Source organism: Eptesicus fuscus, chromosome 3, assembly GCF_027574615.1.
Source record: "Eptesicus fuscus isolate TK198812 chromosome 3, DD_ASM_mEF_20220401, whole genome shotgun sequence".
Lineage (NCBI taxonomy): Eukaryota > Metazoa > Chordata > Mammalia > Chiroptera > Vespertilionidae > Eptesicus > Eptesicus fuscus.
The window spans coordinates 52,639,397-52,659,620 of NC_072475.1; the positions used below are offsets into that span (position 1 = coordinate 52,639,397).

Sequence of the window (20,224 nt, forward strand, 5' to 3'; positions counted from 1 at the left end):
CCAACTTGCAACACCTGCACCATAGACACATTATGTTTAAATGTATACTTTTTAAACCCAACCCAAAAAGTATAGGCGTATCCATAAAAATGCACACGTAGGGTGTTCTAACAGCACAGTGGCTCCTGGCTTTCTCACTACAATGAAGATCAACACCACTGGTCCAACAGAATTGTCCTGAGGTTGAAATAGATAAGACCTCTAAAGGTACTTAACATAATGCCACATAGTACTCATTCAATAAATGCTGACTATTACCATAATTGTACCACTTTCTTTTCGTTTTTGTTTTGTTTCGTTTTGGGTTTTTTTAGGTGAAGTCTACTTTTATTAAATGACTGAACCATGTGATTGCCAAGGCCACTATGTACAGGGAAGAGAGGGGGAGCTGTATTACTTGGTGTCTTCCTCCTTGGACAGAGTCCTGATGCTCTATCTCCTCCTCCTTGGCCTGGAGCCGCTCTTCACGGGCTTCCTTGGTCTCAGACCTGCGGGCCTCGGCCTGGTCAGCCAGAAGCTTCTAGCGAGCCCCGTCTGCCTTCAGCCTGTGGCTGTGTTCCATGAGAATCCGCTTGTTTTTGAACACGTTACCTTTCACTTTCAGGTACAGGCTGTGGTACAGGTGGAGGTCAATCTTCTTAGATTCGCGGTATCTTCTGAGCAGCCGGCGAAGAATTCTCATCCTCCGCACCCAGGTGACTTTCTCAGGCATTCGAGCGTTGGCAGTACCCTCCTGCTTACCTGTGCCCATACGCCGGCCCTTCCTGCGGGCCAAGGTGATTTTCGGGCATCGAGCCCGGGAATGGATAGTCACAGGCTTCTGGACAATCAGCCCATCTTTGGTCAGCTTCCAAACCTGCTGCCGGGCGTTGGCATTGGCGATTTCATTGGTTTCATTGGGTCCATCTAGACCTGTACCACTTTTTTCTTCTGTGCTATTAGTCAGTGATTAAGTTTAAGCCTTCTCACTTCTGCCTGAAGTCTTATACAGACAGCCCTTTGACCAACTGGCTAACTTTATAGCATGATGGTTTGTTGCTTTTCATAAACTATGGTTATATCTTGTTATCTTTAGTACTTTCAAGAATTAACAGTATAATTTTGAGACATTTCAAAGAATATACAAGCTTTATAAATGTGCCTTCTTTGGTTGTAAGCTTGGTTTCTCTTTTTTAATTGAATTGTATATTCCTGGAATCCACACAGCTTCTCTTGATAACTAGAAACTATTGACAGTCAAAAGTTGTGTCCTCAGACACTTTAATCAAGCCAACCTCTTCTAGATTTGTAACTTCTATGTCAAATTTAGAAATAGAGTTGGCCATTTCTACATTTAATTGCATTCCTGATGCATAATCTGTATATACAATAACTTATTGTTTCAATGCTTCAACACTGTAACCTTTTGGAAGATGCCTATAGTGACACTTTGAGATTCAAATTAAAATTCAACTGCAAGTAAGTCAGTCAGAGCAAGATAAATATCACATGATCTCACTCATTTGTGGAATATAATGAACAACATAAACTGATGAACAAAAACAGATCCAGAGACAGAGAAGCATCGATCAGACCGTCAAACCTCATAGGGAAGGCAGGGGAGGGTGGGGGGAAGAGGAAGAGATCAACCAAAGGACTTGTATGCAATGCATATAAGCATAACCAATGGACACAGACACTAGAGGGGGGGTTGGGGGGGAATTGGGGGGATAAGGACACATATGTAATACCTTAATCAGTAAAGAAAAAAATAAAATTCAACTGCATGACACCATCAGTGCAAATAACTAAGCTAATTATCAAATAAACATTTTTCTGTGGATGGCTAAATTTACATATACCCATTAAATGATAGCAATTTCACAATGTTTTTTCTCTGCCCCATGGTAAAGCAAGCATTATAGGGTGTCGATGGTAATATAATGTCCTAAATTAAGAAATATTATCCTGGCTGGGTGGCTCAGTTGGTTGTAGCATCATCCCGTACACCAAAAAGTTGCGGGTTCGATTCGGTCAGGGCACATGCCCAGGTTTCATGTTCAATCCCCAGTAGAGGTGTGTATAGGAGGCAATCAATTGATGTCTCTCTCTTTCTCTCTTTCATTCTCACTCTACCTATCTAAAATCAATAAAAACATATCCTCTGGTGAGGATTTTAAAAATAGAAGAAATATTAAAAGTGGGGTTAGGGTGAGAATCCCAAAATGTCACAGGTCATAAAAACAAGTTTCAGAGCCACTGTGCAATTTCTGCTATATATTTCTTGATGTATCCTTTTAACCTATGCTCCTGTAGCTAACCACTTTTAATCTATCTCCCAATCCCCAGATCCCAGGAGGAAAATCTGATTAACCCAGCTCATTTTTTTTTTTTTTCCAAGACAAGTCACTGGAATTAACCATTTGCACAGGAATGGGGGTAAGGATAGGGCTGCAGGACAGCTGACTGGTAGACAAGGCAGTTTCCCTAAGAGAGGATGTCAATGGCTGGGCCCGTAAAACACAGCTGTTAAACTTGCACATTCATCCCGGACTCTGGCCTCTGACTCAGTTCTCCACCCCAACTCCTAAGGTGACTTCAGCCTTCACTTGTTCTTTTTTTTTTTTTTTTTTTTTTTTTTAATTTCTTTATTGATTAAGGTGTCACATATTTGTCCTCATCTCCCCATTCCCATCCCACCCTTCTCCCCACGCATGCCCCAATCCCCTGTTGAACTTAACCGTTGGATAGGCTTATATGCATGCATACAGGTCCTTTGGTTGAACTCTCCCCCTCCCCCCACCCTCCCCCTACCCTCCCCTATCCTCCCTCTGAGGCCCGATAGTCCGATCGATGCCTCCTTGATTCTGGTTCTGTTCTTGTTCCTCAGTCTATGTTGTTCATCATTTCCTCTAGATGAATGAGATCAAATGTCACTAGATATATACTAATAAGAACTGAATGTGAGACGAGCAATAATATTTATGCTGACAGGCAAATGAATCAATCTGTAGCGAGCTTCCCCCTGGACCAACAGTTCTTTTGAGACCCAATTTCGATGTCCAGTAGTTCCTTATGTGTACATGTCAGCACTGACCCCTCAGCTCTGGATGGTGGACAAATGGTGGTAATGGAGGTCCGACTCCCTCTGGTTTGGTCTCGGCCGAACCCAGGGGCACGGCGTCACCTGGACTAAGGGGCACGTGGCCTCACCCATACCCAAGGGGCGCGTGGTCTCACCCGGGCCTGGGACCCAGCCTCACCCGGATGGATCCAGGGGCGCACGGCCTCACCCGGACCCAGGATCTGGCTTCACCCGTACCCAGGGACGCTTGGCCTCTCCCAGACCCAGGGGCACGTGGCCTCACCCGGGCTTAGTTGCACAAGGCCTCACCTGGATCCAGGGACACATGGTCTCACCCAGACCCAGGAACGTTTGGCCACTCCCAGACCCAGGGCCACTTGGGCTCACCCGGGCCTAGGTGCACGAGGCCTCATCCGGATCCAGGGACGCATGGTCTCACCCGGACCCAGGGACGCTTGGCCTCTCCCAGACCCAGGGCCACTTGGGCTCACCCGGGCCTAGGTGCACGAGGCCTCACCCGGATCCAGGGACACATGCTCTCACCCGGACCCAGGGACGCTTGGCCTCTCCCCGACCCAGGGCCACTTGGGCTCACCCGGGCCTAAGTGCACGAGGCCTCACCCGGATCCAGGGACACATGGTCTCACCCGGACCCAGGGACGCTTGGCCTCTCCCAGACCCAGGACCACTTGGGCTCACCTTCACTTGTTCTTTATTCAATAACAGCCACTGAGCATATACTCTGGCCAGACCCTACAGTAGGTCCCAAGGTTTACAGGTGAAATAAGTGGTATTTCCTATTGAGAGCTTTCAAACCAAAGGAGGAAACGCATGATAAATCCCGAGTCAGGCGTACGCAGGGAGCTATCGTACTCTGGGGAAGGAAACAGGGTTCTCATGTCTCTGTAAATATGAGCAATCTTGAAAAAGTGAGATCCAACAGAAGGGGAGGAAGGTCTTTCCAAGGCCCTTTAGTCACAGTGAACTATATGACTACAGAGGTAAACAGTGACCAGATCGAAGCACCTTGCCTGCCATGCTAAGGAATTTGTATCTTAAGGCAAGGGGAACACATGAGAACGACTTAAGCCTGGAAGTGCCATGCTCTAAATTTGAATGTTAAGGAGAGTGGGGCAAAGGGGTGGGGCTGTCTGGACTGAGACTAAACGCTCTAAGCAATTTTGAGGGTCTCAACCAAGGCAATTTTGATCAAGAGATCGTTAAGAAATACAACGGAAACAAATCTGATGGCCAACTGAATGTGATGAAGGAGAAGGAAAAAAAGACTAAACTTGATGGTAACTCCATGTTTCAGGTTTGGGTGGCTGGTGGGAGGTGGGAGGCGGTACCATTCAAATAGAGAAAACATTGATCTCTGTGTCTCAAAGTATGTCACTTTGGGAAGTCCTTAAATGTCCCTGCCCTAAACCAGAATGTTCTTGTCTCACCCAGAACATTCATGCGCAAGCTCAACCTTGAATGTTTCCTGCTGTCTCACTCCCACACATTCACTTCACATCTCCAAACCCCCGGGACTCTTTTTATCTTGTTGGTATCTGCCTGTCTTGCCTTCCTCCACCACTTACTTCAACAGCACTCTTTACGATGCCTCCATACCTCTCCCTAGGTCGTTCCCTGGCAATGTCAACCCGAATGTTCCCCACTCCTAGTCGCTGAGCAATGCCAGAGACAGTTTATATCTGAAAGCAGTTGGAGTCACTGGAAGATTTTCAGCAGAGGAGTGTGATGTGATCTGATTTGTATTTTAAAGGGAGCTGGATAGGCAAGAGGCTTTTGCGGCTGAGACTATGTATCACTGCATTCAGTGATACAAGACCTGGGTGCTACATACTTAGGCTTTTCAGCTGTCTTTGTATTATTTATCTGTGGCCAGATCTCTAGTGCACTAGAACAATAGCTATTTGCTACACAGTCTGTGCCCCTCCCCTCTCATGATTTGTAGCTAATTTTGACTCTTCGCTAGGAAAATAGGAGTCAATAGGTAGGAACACTCTTCCTAGCCCCAACTCACATACTCATCTGTATTCTCCCTTACCCACCCATCTCAGAGGAAAGTTCATTTCACCCTTGTTCTCTGGACCTCACCTTCCATTCTCTGAGAATGGCTCTACCAATTATCCACTCTGCATCCTCAACTTGTATCTCAACTGACCTTTCTGTTCTCTTTGAAGAAAAGAGAAAGAAATAACAGCAAAAAGTTTAAGAGAAACTATTTGAATAAGGCAAAATAGGGGGAATGAGGTGGGTTTATGATAAGACTAGAGGCCTGGTGCATGAAATTGGTGAAAAGGGGGGGTTCCCTCAGCCCAGCCTGCACCCTCTTCAATCCAGGACCCCTTGGGTGTTGTCCGACTGCCGGGGATCGGGCCTACACCGGCAGTCGGACATCCCTTTCACAATTCTGGACCGCTGGCTCCTAATCGCTCACCTGACTGCCTGCCTGGTTGCCCCCAATTACCCCCTCCCTGCCAGCCTGGTCGCCCCCAACTGCCCTCCCTGCCAGCCTGGTTGCCCCCAACTGCCCCCCCCGCCAGCCTAGTCACCCCTCACTGCCCCCCCCCCAGCCTAATTGTCCCCAATCGCCACCCCTGCCAGCCTGGATGCCCCCAACTGCACCCCCCTGCCAGCCTGGTCACCCCTAACTGCCCCCCCCCCCGATGGCCTGATTGCCTCTTATTGCCTCCTCTGCCAGCCTGGTCACCCCAACTGCCCCCCTGCCAGCTTGAATGCCCCCAACTGCCCCCCTGCTGGCCTGGTCACCCCCAACTGCCCCCCCTGCTGGCCCGGTTGCCCCACGCAGCTTGCTGTTCAGTCGTTTGGTCATCCCTCACTAACCCCCCTGCAGACCTGGTCACCCCACGCAGACTGCTTGTTCAGTTGTTTGGTCGTCCCTCACTAACCCCCCTACTGGCCTGGTTGTAGGCATCCATCTTGTGAGGGTGTGATGATCAATTTGCATATTACCTCTTTATTATATAGGATAGAATGGTTTCACCCAGAACCAATGGTGGACTATCCATGTACCTTGAGGAGTCTTTAGAAACAGCACCTGTGAAGCCTGGATGCTCTCTCGCCCATCCTTTCCACACCTCTGCTTTGTTCTTCTGCACACATGAAGCTCATTTCATCTCCCCCTCCAGGCTCAGCTCCCAAGAGTAACCAACCAACAGGAGGGAAAGGGTTTTCACTCTTGACCCAAATACTAAGTGTCTTGGGGGAAGCATTGGCCCAACTTGGACGATGTACTCCTGCAGAGCCAAGCAACTGTAGCCAAGGGGTCAGCCATCTACGAACACAGCTTCCAGAAGTCTGCTCTCATGACCATGTGGATGGGGGATCAGTTGGCAAGAAAGGAGAACTTGTGAGTTGGATAAATTCCCCTTTGGCCATTGCTTTCTATCTCAGACTCTTCAGAGCATAGCCTCCATATTTCCCCTCTTACTCATTTCACCATCCACTGCATTCTATTCTCCCCTCCCTGCTCAGCCCCAGCCACTGTTTTCAATTAGGTCACTTTCCAATTGCCAAACCAAAGGACACTTTTAAGTACTTGTTTTTCCTGACATCTCTTCAGCACTGGACACTGTTGGCAACTATTTTCACCTTGAAAACTCACAGACTCTCCTGCTTAAAATTCTTCAAAAGTTTAATATCACCTAAAGCTATGTTTTTTTAACTTTACTTAACCTTGGAACCCTTTGTTTAAAAGAAAAAAGTTTATCATCAATGCCCACCCTCAAATGGACAAAATCGGAACTGGTGTGGTTGAAACAGGGCGGGGAGACCAGTGCCTGGCCACCTGGCCCCACTCCCCATTACCAGATGACTCTCCAGTGGACTCCAAGGAATACTCACAGCTCCACTGAGTATAATTTGAAAACCACAGATCTGTAGGACAAACTCCAAATTCTTTTATTTCATCACTAGAGGCCCAGTGCACGAAATTCGTGCACGGAGGGGGGTTGTCCCTCAGCCCAGCCTGTACCCTCTCCAATCTGGGACCCCTCAAGGGATGTCTGACTGCCCGTAAACGTTTATGGGCAGTCGGACATCCCTCTCACAACCCAGGACTGCTGGCTCCCAACTGCTTGCTTGCCTGCCTTCCTGATTGCCCCTAACCACTTCTGCCTGCCAGCCTGATCACCCCCTAACCACTCTGCTTCCAGCCTGTTTGCCCCCAACTTCCCTTCTCTGCCGGCCTGGTTACCCCTAACTGCCCTCTCCTGCAGGGTTGGTCCTTCTCAACTGCCCTCCCTTGCAGGCCTGGTCCTTCTCAACTGCCCTCCCTTGCAGGCTGGGTGCCTCCCAACTGCCCTCCCCAGCTGGCCATCTTGTGGTGGCCATCTTGTGTCCACATGGGGGCAGGATCTTTGACCACATGGGGGCAGCTATATTGTGTGTTGCAGTGATGATCAATCTGCATAGTACTCTTTTATTAGATAGGATAGAGGCCTGGTACAGGGGTGGGGGCCAGCTGGTTTGCCCTGAAGGGCCTCCCGGATCAGGTGGGGGTTCCCTTGCGGTGTGGGGCGGCCTGAGTGAGGGGCCTGTGGTGGTTTGCAGGCCAGCCACGCCCCCTGGCAACCCAAGCAGAGGCCCTGGTATCTGGAATTTATTTTCCTTATACAATTGAAACTTTGTAGCCTGGAGCAGAGCCAAGCCTGGGGCTCCCTCCGAGGCCCACAGCCATTTGTGTTGGGGTTATAATTGAAACTTTGTTGCCTTAAGCAGGTGGGCCCAGCCAGGGTGTGCAGAAAGCTTTGCTTCCCCTGTTGCCAGTGGCAACCCTGGCCTGCTCTCTCAAGCTCCATTCTGCCGCCATTTGTTTGAATTCGTTTACCTTCTATAATTGAAACTTTGTAGCTTGAGTGGAGGCTTAGGCCTGCAATGGCTGGCAGAAAGCTTGGCTTCCTCTGTTACCTAGGAAACCTTGCTCTCTGTGGCTGTAGCCATCTTGGTTTGGGTTAATTTGCATACTCACTCTGATTGGATGGTGGGCGTGGCTTGTGGGTGTGTTGGAGGTATGGTCAATTTGCATATTTGTCTATTATTAGATAGGATTGCCAACCTTCCCTACTTTCTTTGCTGCCAGTCTCTCTGCTCCAAATGGGTTCATCCCCCCATGAAGGAAGTCTCTCAGCTACTTCAGTGTGCTTCTTTCTCAGACCCACCTCGGTACATGATATTTCCTCTGCCTGAATGGGCCTCCTCCCTTTGTGTGCCTGGTGAGCTCCCATTCATTCTTTAAAACTTGGCTTAAATGGAACCTCTTCTGGTACTTGCCTATCACAGTGACTTGATTTCTCCTCTGTGCTGTGGTTGTTCAGCCACCCTTTCTACATAAGTCTATTAGAACAGAGCTCAGTTCAGCATTATAATTTGAGATTTTTATAGCCATATTCTCCTCAGACCTGGAGCTTTTGGGTGGCCACATTATGTTCTATTCATCTTTGTAGCTCTAGAACCTAGCACAGTGCCTGTCATTTTTACTAAGTATCTGATAAATGGTAAATAAATGGATTTTATTTTTCTCCCAAAGTAATATTTTCCTATTCAGATCCTCACGATTACTTGTGCACATATATCTATTTCCCTATCAGATTATGAGCTCAGATAATGATACTTGTATACTAGGGTGGTTGTAACAATTAAATAAGATATACATAAAAGTGCCTAATAATGCCTCTCATTGATAGTTTTAATCATGGTTGTATAACAGAATCCCATGTAGAATATTTGTGTGTTTTTTGGTTGGTTTGTTTTAATATAGGTTCGTGGGCCTTATCTACTAAGTCAGATTTCCATAGGTGAGGCCTGGGCAGAAGGCCCACAGATGATTCTGATGCCCAGCCTTTGTCATTGAAATTCAGTAACTGCTAGCTAATGTTCATTTTATAACTCCAAGACCTGCCACAGAGACCAGCAATATAGTAGGTGCTCACTAAATATAGGCTGAGTTGAAGTTGAAGTATATGATGTTTTCAACATTCAGGTCATAACATTTTTTTTTTAATATCTAACAAGCCAAGGGTTTGGGGTAAAACAGTAGATGTAGGCTAAAGGGGCCCAGACCACAACTTGATTCTCAGTCCCTCATTATTGGGTCTGCACTTCAGTGAACCCTCTGCTCCTCTCCCTTTCTTCCACCCTCTTGCCACCTTCATGCCTTTAGTACATAGTAAGTTCTTGATTTGGCTATGGTCTATGATGAGAACTTTCCTGGAATCTCCCTTTCTCATAATCACCACATTTAATTGAACCTCAGGTCTTGTTAATTGTTTCCCATGTAAAAGCTCTTGAGTTTGTCCCCACCTTAAAAATCTCAATGTCACTGCCTTGGTTCAGGCCTTCAGTACCTTGTCCCTGGATTATTGCAAATAACATCCTAACGGGGCTCCTTGCCTATTACAAGTTGAGTTGTGTTCCCCGCAAAATTATATGTTGAAGCCCTAACCCCCAATACCCCAGAATGTGACTATATTTGGAGATAGGGCCTGTAAGGAGGTAATTAAGGTTAAATGAAGTCATAAGGATGAGGCTCTGATGTAATGTGACTGGTACCCTTATGAGAAGAGGAAGAGACACGAGGGATGCTAGGGCACAGAGAGGCAAGGCCATGTGAAGACACAGATAGAAAGCAGACATCCTCAAGCCACGGAACCAGGCCTCAGGAGAAACCAAACCTGCCAACACCTTGATCCTGGGCTTTCAAGCCTCCAGAACCATGAGAAAATAAATGTATTTTTAAATATGTTTTTATTGAGTTGAGAGAGAGAGAGAGAGAGAGAGAGAGAGAGAAACATCAGTGAGAGAGAAACATCAATTGGCTGTGACCTACATGCTGCCTACTGGGGATAAAGCCCGAAACCCAGGCATGTGCCCTGACCAGGAATGGAACCTTCGACCTCCTGGTGCATGGGACAATACTTAAACAACTGAGCCACACTGGCCAGGCAAATGTCTGTGGTTTAAATCACCCAGCTTAATCGCTTCTCGGCCTTTTGGCTAAGATCAAGTGTAGTATCTGTTCTTATCAGTTTAATAAATCACCCAGCTTATGGCATTTTGTTACAGCAGTCCCAGTAAACTAAATACAGTCATAATGTCACCCTCTCCAAATCTCTGTACTACTAAAAATTATCTTTCTAAAAAGCTAATCTGGTCACATGACTCCTTGGCTCAAAATACGGTGGTATCTTACATTGTTTTCTGGGCACAGCACACGGAGATGCTCTGGCCTTTCTTAGCAGCACCATCTTTTATTCTTGCACCACCATTTCCAAAACTTCTGTTATACACATTATGTCCGTCGTGGTTTAAGTGTAACGAGCAACAGAAACCAACTCTGGCTAGTTTAAGAAGGAAAGGAATTCCTTACAATGCTGTTAGGTGTTTGTATTAGTCTGCTCAAGCTGCCATAACAAAATACTGCAGTGTGGCTTAAACAACAGAGATTTATTTTCTCACAGTTGTGGAGACTGGAAGTCCAAGATCAAGGTGCCATCAAGGTTGGCGTCTGGCCAGAGCTCTCCCCTTGATTGCAGATGTTACCTTCTCTTTGTGTCCTCACATAGCCTTTCCTCTGCTCACAGGGAGAGAGGGAGAAACAGAGGAAGCTTTCTGGTGTTCCTTATTAGAACACAAAATTCTATCTGATCAGGGTCTCACTCTTATAACCTCATTTAACCTTAGTTCCTTCCTGAGGTCCCATCTTTAAATACAGCCATACTGGGGATCAGGGCTTCAACATATACATTTTACGTGGACATAAACATTTAGTTCCTAACAGTGTTCCTAGAAGTTTTATTCATAATGGCCCAAAACAGGAAATAACCTACATGTCAATCAACAGGTAAAAAGACGAATACAGAGGATTCCCGACTACAGTGCTTCAACTTAGGATTTTTGACCTTAAAATGGTGTGAAAATGATATACATTCAATAGAAAACGTACTTCAAATTTTTGAATTTTGGTATTTTCCCAGGCTAGCACCACACTCTGCCTTGATACTGGGCAGTGGCAGTGAGCCACAGCTCCCGGTCAGTCACATGACCACGTGGGTAAACAACCGATAGTCTACAGTGTACTGTGTTGCCAGTGTTTTTTGGATATTGTGTGTGGTGGTTTTACATCCTGTCATGTCTTCAAAATGTCCATCTGTGTCTCCTGCTTTTGGTATGAAGAAGAAGGAAACTACTCATGAGATGAAATTCAAGATAATTGCCCAACTGTAGGCTAATGTAAGTGTTCTGAGCACGGTTAAGGTCTGCTAGGCTAAACTATGTTGTTAAGTAGGTTAGTTTTGTATATTTTTTGGACTTTACATAAATGATATAATACTATATATGTATTCTTCTATAACTTTTTTCTCTACTTTTTTATAGCTCAAAATCATGTTTGTGAAATTCACCCATATTAATGCCTATAGTTTTAGATCATTTATTTTCACTGCTATATGAAGATTCTTTAAAACGCTTTTTAATTTATTGATTTTAGAGAAAGGAAGGGAGAGAGAGAGAGAAGAAAAAATTGATTTGTTGTTTCATCCATCCATGCATTCACTGGCTACCTCTTGCATGTGCCCTGGCTGAGGATTGAACCAGCAACTTTGTCATATGGGGACGATGCTCTAACCAACTGAGCACTGAGCTACCTGGCCAAGGCTAAATATTCTTATTTATTCTACTATGAACATATGAGTTGTTCACAGTTCTTTTTTTTTTTTTCCAGAAACAATGATGCTATGAGCATTCCTGTGCATGTCTCCTTGTACGCATTTACAAGAGCATCTCCAGAGCCTAAATGGCATGGCTCAGCGGTTCAGTGTCGACCTATGAACCAGGAGATCATGATTTGATTCCCAGTCAGGACACACGCCCAGGTTGCAGGCTTGATCCCCACTGTGGGCTATGCAGGAGGCAGCTGATCAATCACTCTCTCTAATCATTGATGTTTCTATCTCTCTCTCCCTCTCCCTTCTTCTTCTCCCTTTGAAATCAATAATAATATATTTTTTAAAAAACAAGAGCATCTCCAGAGCCTATACCCAGGAGTGGAATTACTGAGCCATGGGGTTTGCATATATTTAACTTTGTAAGATAGAGACAATTTGTTTGCCAGGTGTTAAACAACTTTGTATTTATTGCCTCCACCCTGTATGAACTTTTATTACTTCATATCCTCTCTAATACTTGGTGTTGTCAGATATTTTAATTCATGCTTATCTAATGGTATAAAAAGCATCTCATTGGACATATATGCACACACACATATATGTATATATCAACACTAATAAAAGAGAAAGATGCAAATTGATCATACATCCGCGATGCCTACCAGCCAATCAGGAGTGAGTATGCAAATTAACCCAACAAAGATGGTGGCGGCCCCGCCTCCCAGCCCCTCCAGGCCTGTGGGAGTCAGAGAAGTTGGGCACCAGCACCTGAGGCTGGCTGCGGCCAGGGAGACCAAGAAGCTGCCTGTCCCATGATCCCAGGCCAGAGCCAGCCACAGAAGCCACCCGCCCCACATCCACCTGCCCCACATTGTGGGGGAGACAGAGAAACCGGGCCCCAGCGCCTGCGGCACGGGAGACAAAGAAGCCACCTGCCCTGTGATCCCAGGCCGAAGCCAGCTGGAGAAGCCGCCCACCCCATGTCCTCCCGCCCCACATCCTGGGGGAGATGGAAAAACTGGGTGAGACAGAGAAACCAGGCCCTAGCACCTGAGGCTGGCTGCAGCCCAGAAGCCACCTGCCCTGTGATCCCAGGCTGCAGCCAGCCAGAGAAGCCACCTACACTGCATCCCAGGGAAGACGGAGAAGCCACCTGCCTGTGGTCTCAGGTGCCAGCGCTTGCGGCTGGGGCCTAGGCGAAGCCACCTGCCCACCATCCCCTGCGGCTGCAGCTGGCCCAGGTGAAGCCGGCCCAGGTTCCGGGTGCCTATGGCTGACCAGAGGGAGGGAAGTCCAGATCCCGGGTGCCTGTGGCTGGGTGGAGGAGAGAATCCTGGGTCCCGGGTGCAGGGCCAAGGCAGAGGTGGTTAGGGGCAATCAAGCCAGCAGGGGAGCAGTTAGGGATGATCAGGCTGGCAGGCAGAGCAGTTAGGGGCAATCAGGCAGGCAGGAGAGCAGTTAGGAGCCAGAAGTTCTGGATTGTGAGAGGGATGTCCGACTGCTGGTTATCCCCCGAGGGGTCCTAGATGGGAGAGGGTGCAGGCTGGGCTGAGGGACACCCCTCCCCCACGTGCATGAATTTTGTGCACCAGGCCACTAGTCCTATCTAATAATAGAGTAACATGTAAATTACCATCACTCTGCTATGCCCATGATTGGGCGGCGGGAGGCTGGGGGGTGGGACTCGGGGTGGCCTAACCGGCCATTGAGAGGCACGGATCCACTGCCACTGAGGGGGCTACCCTGCTGTTGAGAGGCGCAGGGGGCCTCTCAACGGCCAGATCCGCGGCCGCTGAGGGGGCCTGCCGTGGACACCCAGCTGCGCCTCTCAACGGCAGGGTAGCCAGGTGTCCGCGGCAGCCCCCCTCAGCGGCCGTTGAGAGGCGCAGGGTAGCCCCCTCAGCGGCCGCAGACCATCAAAAGCGTGGGAGCTGGGTGCCTGTCTGCTTCAGCACCAGGCCTTTCAGAAGCCTCCGCCGAGCCGGAGGCTTCTGAAAGGCCTGGTGCACCAGCGGACAGGCACCCAGCTCCACCGTGAAAAGCGAAAGCGTGTAGGGGACCCTACACGTGCATGATTCAATCATGCACTGGGCCTCTAGTATATATATATAATATCCCTGGTTATTAATGAGGTTGAACATCTTTTAATACACTTATTGGTTATTTATAGTGCCTCTTTTGTAAAATGTCTTCATGTCTTTTGTTCCGTTTTTTTTTTATATTAAAAATCAACTTTTTTCCTTTTTATTGAATTTATTGGGGTGACATTGGTTAATAAAATTATATAGGGTGCGGGTGTACAATTCTATAATACATCACCTGTATATTGTATTCTATGTTCACCTGCCCAAATCAAATCTCCTTCCATCACCATTTATCTCTCCTTTTTCCTCCTCTACCTCCCCCGTCCCCCTTCTTTTGCCCAGTGTTTATTAGAGTCATTTTTCTTTATATCTAGATATCATTTTTCAACTATATGTGTTACAAATATCTTCTCCTGGTTATGGATATTCTTCCTTTTTATGGCATTTTTTGATAAATAGAAGTAATTGACTTCAATGTACTCAAATCTATCTTTTCCTTTATGATTTGTGCTTCTTGTGTCTGAAAGAATTCTTCCATACCCTGAGATTATGAAGGCACTCTCTTATAGAAGCTTCTAAGTTTTGTTTCTCATGTGAATCTTTAGGCCCACATGGATTCAATTTTTGTGAATGGTAGGAAATAGCTATCTTTAAAGATATAGTATATTGGTGGCTAATTGTCTCATTGCCTCAGTGCTGTGCATTAAAAAGTCTACCCTAGTAGATCACTTTTTATTTGTTTACACATCTATCTTCCCCTACTAGCCCACAAAGCATTTATTTTATATATATATATATATATTTTTATTTTTATTTCAGAGAGGAAGGGAGAGGGAGAAAGAGATAGGAACATCAACGATGAGAAAGAATCATTGATCGGCTGCCTCCTGCACGCCCCCATCCTGGGGACCAAGCCCACAGCCTGGGAATGTACCCTGACTGGGATTAGAACCATGACCTCCTGTTCATAGGTCAATGCTCAACCACTGAGGCAGACCGGCTGGGCCACAAATCATTTAAAAGCAATGATGGTGTCTTATTTTCCTATGTATACTCAGGGCCTAACATAGTATCTTGCATTGTAAACATTGGCTACATATTGCTGGGTTTGTCTTTGTATTCTTAAATCCATAACAGTGTAGACCATCTGAACTAGAAAGAAACTGAAAACATTGTCTTGTCCAGCGCCTTTATTTTACAGTTAAGGAAATGGAGGCACTTATGAGATCACTTGGGGATTTAGTGCCAGAGCTGGGGCTCAGCACACGATTACCTGTTTCTCCTAAAAGCCCAGACAACAAATCCAGCTCCACTTGCCATGGCCATCCAGCATCTGAACAAAACCACGGCCTGGTCAGTAAGTACAGAGAGAGGCACTGGTGTCTGCCACAACGGCAAAGGGTTAATGTGATTAATGCTGACAAATCAGAAGAAAATGGAGGAAAAGGCCAATATTGGTCATATTAAAAAGTGGAGGAAATACAGCCCAGGTAGCTCAGTTGGTTAGAGCGTTGTCCCAATATGCCAAGATTGTGGGTTCAATCCCTGTTCAGGGCACACATAGGAATCAACCAAAGAATGCATAAATAAATGGAACAACAGATCTCTCTCTCTCTCTCTCTCTCTCTCTCTCTCTCTCTCTCTCTCTCTCTCCCATCATCTCCCTCTCTTTCTAAAACCAATAAATTTTCATCACCATTTATCCCCTTTATGCCCTCATTCACTTCCACATCCCTCCCCCCAATCATCACACTGCTGAAAAAAAAAAATTTTTAAGTGAAAGAAATACAAATGGACCAAAACAATATTGAATTCAGAAATAAAACATGCAAGTTAGAAAGATATATCTTTCCCTTCTCTATCAGATGGGAAAGATGGGAAAAAATACCTTAGAAAACAACCCATTAAAATGTAAACTTCCTGAGAATAGAGACCGTTTTGCTCACCCTATCATGTGGCACAAGGTCTGGCAGAAAGTTGGTGCCAATTAATATGTAATATTAAATAAAGGGCTAGCATGCCTGTGCGATATGGGCTTTCTTATTGCAGAGGGAGGCAGGCATATCCAGTCCTCCAGCCTTCCCTCGGCCACACACAACACATAAGGAAATGCCTGCTGTTCATGGCTGAATATGCGCTACAGTTCTGAAACTCTGGCCCGTGAGAAGATAAACTATCTTCAAAAAGAAAACAGGAAACATGTATAAGTAAAACATATTAAGTAAATATTGGTGAGACTGTGCAGATAGAGGTTGTCATAGACTGTTAGGAGCATAAAAACTTTTCTGAAGGACAATTGGGCAATATGTATCAAAATGCTAAATACGTGTATCTTTTAAATTTACCTTAAGGAAAGGATAGGACATATATACTTATGCATGTTTGCTCCAATGTTGTTTCTAGAGACAAAGAGGATATACGTTAAATTTTTACCAATATGTTGGTTAAATTACAATATATCATTACAGTAGAATATCATGTAATGTAAGTTTCTTAGGGGGAAAAAAGGAAAGGAAATAAGTTCAATGTTAGCAATAATTATTTGTTTGCTTTATTCCTTTATGTAGTCACTCCTTTTTAAAATAAACATATGTATATATATATATTGTAATCAGAAAAATAATTTTACCCCTATTATTACAAGAAAAGTTTCAAATTCAAGAAAAGTTTCAGTTTGGGGAATTTCAAATTTTGTCTATTTATATCCTGCATATCTCATGAATTAAAAATATTAAATAATAAGACAGTTAAAATGATTTTTTTTAAATGAAAACCTTATGGGGAAGAGAGTGAAAAGTTATGCCAAGAATCTAGGCTTTTTTTTTTGTTTTTTACAAGATTAAAAAGAAAATACACTGTTATATTGTTCTAATTAACAGAGGAAAAACTTATACCAGTATGAAAAAGATAGACATTTTCCTGAGTTCCAAAAGGAATTTATACAAGCTTAATTTCTTTTCTTTTCTTTTTCCAAGCTTAATTTCTATTCTTATTACTATTAGCCAACTAATGTGCACTTCCATTCAAACCTCTCTTTAATGCTGAATCCATGGCTTTGAAAGTGCTTACACTTGAGGATGTGGTATTATCACAAGCACATTTTGGTACTTCCTTTTAGTGGCATCAAAACATATACCTTATTTTCTTTGCTTTTATTACTTTTTTTTTAATTTGGTATTCCCCAATAAGAAAATGTAAGTTTAATCCAAACATTAGGGCAACTTAGTTTTGTTGCTATAGTTTAGATTTAAATTCTTTAAATGTTTGCACATGCAGTGAAGGGTAGGTTGATGCCAGGGGAGCTGGCCAGTCTTGGACTTCCGCGCTTCTCTCCTGAACTGCCAAAGGCCACCCACAACCTTCAGCATGAACACACTCTTTTCTTCGAAATACCTCTCTTTTCCCTTCAACTGCCTCTAAACTCTTGGCAGAAGTGCTAAGGAAGTAGAAGGCAGTAGAAATAAATTTGTCTTCTTCTTTCTTCATGCGATAAAATTGATATTGATAGATAAAACCAAGCTATTGATTTCTGAGGCTGGAATTAAAAACATTTCTTTAATTTTCACCAATGGAAGGAATAGAGAAAAATGTGTCCCTTACTAGAAAAGCTAAGAAGCTGCCTACCCCAACTATATGCCAAAATGTTTTGTAGATGCCTCATTTCTTAATCTCTCTGCATGACAAGATGGCTTCCTGTTGTTAAAAAGAGTGTTCGGGGAGTGGGAGTGGAGGGTGGGGAAGATGAAGAATTCTAATTTATTAGTTCCTGTTCTACATCATGGTACAGATCTACATTACAATTTGAATTTTTTAAATTAAAAAAAAAAGTATTTTTAAAAGAGGTTTTGGCCCGGCCAGTGTGGCTCAGTGGATTGGGTGTTGTCCATGCACAGAGAGGTCACTGATCTGATTCCTGGTCAGGGCACATACCCAGGTTGTGGGCTTGATCCCCAGTAGGGGGCATTTCTAGCTCTCCCTTTCCCTTCCTCTGTCTCAAAAAAGAATCAATAAAAGCATTTTTTTTTAAAAAAAGAGGTTTTATTTCACCAGAAGGAGGTATTCATTGTAATGTTGATATTATTAATAACCTTTTGCACCAAATGAATACTTCCTCAAAAGCTACAAATCCAAAACTGCATATACAAAATACTCAGTGTATGTGCTATGGAGATGCAAGGGGAAGGATAATGTTGCAAGTTAGTAAAAATAGCCAGAACAAGGAATAAACTATTATAAAAGGGACAAAGTCCTGGAATACAAGGGATTAACCCCACACCCTCACCCAGGGGCCTCAGTGCCTAAAAGTATAATGCTGCTCAAAGCACTGTGCTTTCTACATGATCGGTCACAAGACAGCTAAATTTAAAGAGCAGATATTGTCCAACTCTCCTGGTCCGAGCCACCGCTAATCTAGTTCCTCAGAGTTCTGACTCCCAGCTTTCTTATCTCTAGAAAATTTGTTAGAGCAAAGCTCGTAGGTGGGCTGGAGCCAGTGGCATGCAGCCAGTGACAAAAGGGGTGTGTGGCACCACTGGCATTGGTTACATTGCTACACACATATAATTAGCCAGAGTCCACCCTCCCCTCCACTCATGGAGCAGCTGACCGGCCAGGCAGCTCCTGGCAAAGAAGTTCTGCAGAGATGACCGTGGGGCATGTGCGGACCTCCAACATTCTGGTGTAGCACTTACAGTTCTCCTTAGCTGATTCCATAATTGGCAACCAAAAGGGGCCAGGGTGGGCAGAGGGACTGCACTGAGCTATTGGCAGCTGGTGGATGTGACTCTCCAAGGCAGAGAGGTGGGTGGCACTATGGAGATAAACAGTTCACACCTCCCATCCTTCCTCCCACTCCTTAACTTGGAAACACAGGGTCCTGTGGGATCTGGCTCCAGCCTCCTGCAGCTGTTCGGCTATGGCTTGTGCTTTGCCAACTGCTTCCTTGGGGCTGTCCTTTAAGGAGTGGTTGGGGTTTGCCTTTAACTCACTATGTCACAGCAAGACATTTGAACACACACCCAAACAGGGAGATTTCCTACATCTACAGTCGTAATTCTACAGAGCCAGAAGATTCAGGGAAGGACTCACCAGAATGACACGGCTAGCCTGCAGAAAAAGAATTAGAACAGCCCTAATCGGTTTGGCTCAGGGGGTAGAGCGTCGGCCTGCAGACTGCAGACTGAGGGGTCCCAGGTTCAATTCCGGTCAAGGGCATGTACCTTGGTTGGGGGCACATCCCCAGTAGGGGGCGTGCAGGAAGCAGCTGATTGATGTTTCTAACTCTCTATCCCTCTCCCTTCTTCTCTGTAAAAAATCAATAAAATATATATTTTTTTAAAAAGTATTAGAACAGGTCCCATGAACAGTGTCTTTCAAACTCACGAAACCATACTTGATCCATGGTCAGAAATACACTTTATAAGCTACCCAGTGAGTGTGAGTGTAATATATACATATGTGAGGATAAATATATCTACATATGGCCCAGTCGGTGCGACTCAGCAGTTGAGCATCAACCCAGGAACCAAGAGGTCACCTCTTCTGATTCCTAGTCAGGGCACAATGTCTGGTTGCAGGCTTGATCCCCAGGAGGGGGCATGCAGGCGGCAGCCAATCAATGATGTTTTTCTTTCATCAATGTTCCCATATCTCTTTAAAAATCAATCAAAATATTTTAAGATATATATCCACATATGTAATTAAAACAGAAATGGCATGACATAGTACTACCTTTCCCAAATGTTATGCTCCACTTTCTATTATTGTTTTTTAAAAGCTGTTTTTGACCCACAAAATTGGTCTATGGTCAGATGAGCAAAAATTCCTTGTGTTATTTCATACCGAGTCATCCAGCTCACATTACGCTACATAGTAAACATTTCTGAAAATAAGAGTAATCATCACTCTTAGTTCAAAGAAGGTTTCATATTTCATGTAAAGCCCGTTTCAGAAAACCAGTTCCTTTTCCTGCTCATTATTCTCCATCCGTGCACACACAGCGGAAGCAAGGCTTCTAAATCATAACTCCATCATGTCAGTCCATTGCATAAAGCTCTTCAGTGGCTCCTGGTTGCCAGTCATGACAATAGCTAACACACCGTGCTTACCCTGTGCCAGGCTCCCCTCACTCATCCCTCACAGCACCTCTAAAGGGCTGGGTTATTTGCACACCTCTCTTACAAACATGATGAGCAGCCAGCTCAAAGACCCACTGCTAGTAAGAGGCAGGGCTAGGATGTGAACCTAAGCAGCTGTCTAGTTCTCCTGGTCACCGTGCCACAGTTAACAGTGAATCCAGCTGCTTAAAATAGTCTCCCAACCTCAGCATGATGCCTCCTATACTCCAGCCTGCTGGACCGTTGTAGGACCTCACACATGCA

General features: G+C 45.1%; 2 pseudogenes; one reads left to right on the forward strand and one right to left on the reverse strand.

The window, feature by feature from the left end:
* Positions 1–393: 393 nt before the first annotated feature.
* LOC103295213 (60S ribosomal protein L19-like) lies at positions 394–17,330 on the reverse strand (annotated as a pseudogene).
* LOC114235194 (U2 spliceosomal RNA) lies at positions 10,071–10,199 on the forward strand (annotated as a pseudogene).
* Positions 17,331–20,224: the final 2,894 nt, after the last annotated feature.